The sequence below is a fragment of the Zea mays genome, chromosome 3, assembly GCF_902167145.1.
Source record: "Zea mays cultivar B73 chromosome 3, Zm-B73-REFERENCE-NAM-5.0, whole genome shotgun sequence".
NCBI lineage: Eukaryota > Viridiplantae > Streptophyta > Magnoliopsida > Poales > Poaceae > Zea > Zea mays.
This window is the reverse complement of record NC_050098.1, coordinates 159,673,586-159,675,419: the sequence shown is the minus strand read 5'-3', so window position 1 is coordinate 159,675,419 and position 1,834 is coordinate 159,673,586.

Genomic DNA, 1,834 nt, shown 5'->3' with positions numbered 1-1,834 from the left:
GACCGCTATACGAACCATGGCGATTGGTGATGTGCGACCACAGGAACAAGATGAGCAAGATCAACCTTCTTCCTCAACTATGGTGCATTCCCCAACTCAAGACGATGAACAAGGTCATCAACAGGAGGCGTGTGATCAAGGGGGAGCACAAGATGATCACGTGGTGGAGGAAGAAGCGCAACCTGCACCTCCAACCCAAGTTCGAGCGATGATTCAAAGGGATCATCCCGTCGACCAGATTCTGGGTGACATCAGCAAGGGAGTAACTACTCGATCTCGATTAGTTAATTTTTGTGAGCATTACTCCTTTGTCTCTTCTATTGAGCCTTTCAGGGTAGAAGAGGCCTTGCTAGATCCGGACTGGGTGTTGGCCATGCAAGAGGAGCTCAACAACTTCAAGAGGAATGAAGTTTGGACACTGGTACCTCGTCCGAAGCAAAATGTTGTGGGAACCAAGTGGGTGTTCCGCAACAAACAGGACGAGCACGGGGTGGTGACGAGAAACAAGGCTCGACTTGTGGCAAAAGGTTATGCCCAAGTCGCAGGTTTGGATTTCGAGGAGACTTTTGCTCCTGTGGCTAGGCTAGAATCAATTCGTATCTTGCTAGCATATGCCGCTCACCATTCTTTCAGGTTGTACCAAATGGATGTGAAGAGCGCTTTCCTCAACGGGCCTATAAAGGAGGAGGTGTACGTGGAGCAACCCCCTGGCTTCGAGGATGAACGGTACCCCGACCACGTGTGTAAGCTCTCTAAGGCGCTCTATGGACTTAAGCAAGCCCCAAGAGCATGGTATGAATGCCTTAGAGACTTTCTAATTGTTAATGCTTTCAAGGTTGGGAAAGCCGATCCAACTCTTTTTACAAAGACATGTGATGGTGATTTGTTTGTGTGCCAAATTTATGTCGATGACATAATATTTGGTTCCACTAACCAAAAGTCTTGTGAAGAGTTTAGCAGGGTGATGACGCAGAAATTCGAGATGTCGATGATGGGCGAGTTGAACTACTTCCTTGGGTTCCAAGTGAAGCAACTCAAGGACGGCACTTTCATCTCCCAAACGAAGTACACGCAAGATCTGCTAAAGCGGTTTGGGATGAAGGACGCCAAGCCCGCAAAGACTCCGATAGGAACCGACGGGCACACCGACCTCAACAAAGGAGGTAAGTCCGTTGATCAAAAAGCATACCGGTCAATGATAGGGTCATTACTTTATTTATGTGCTAGTAGACCGGATATTATGCTTAGCGTATGCATGTGTGCTAGATTTCAATCTGATCCTAAGGAGTGTCACTTAGTGGCAGTGAAGCGAATTCTTAGATATTTAGTTGCTACGCCTTGCTTCGGGCTCTGGTATCCAAAGGGGTCTACCTTTGACTTGGTTGGATACTCAGATTCCGACTATGCTGGATGTAAGGTCGATAGGAAGAGTACATCGGGGACGTGCCAATTCTTAGGAAGGTCCCTAGTGTCATGGAACTCTAAGAAACAAACTTCTGTTGCCCTATCCACCGCTGAGGCCGAGTATGTTGCCGCAGGACAGTGTTGCGCGCAACTACTTTGGATGAGGCAAACCCTCAGGGACTTTGGATACAATCTGAGCAAAGTCCCACTCCTATGTGATAATGAGAGTGCTATCCGCATGGCGGAAAATCCTGTTGAGCACAGCCGCACAAAGCACATTGACATCCGGCATCACTTTTTGAGAGACCACCAGCAAAAGGGGGATATCGAAGTGTTTCATGTTAGCACCGAGAACCAGCTAGCCGATATCTTTACCAAGCCTCTAGATGAGAAGACCTTTTGCAGGCTGCGTAGTGAGCTAAATGTCTTA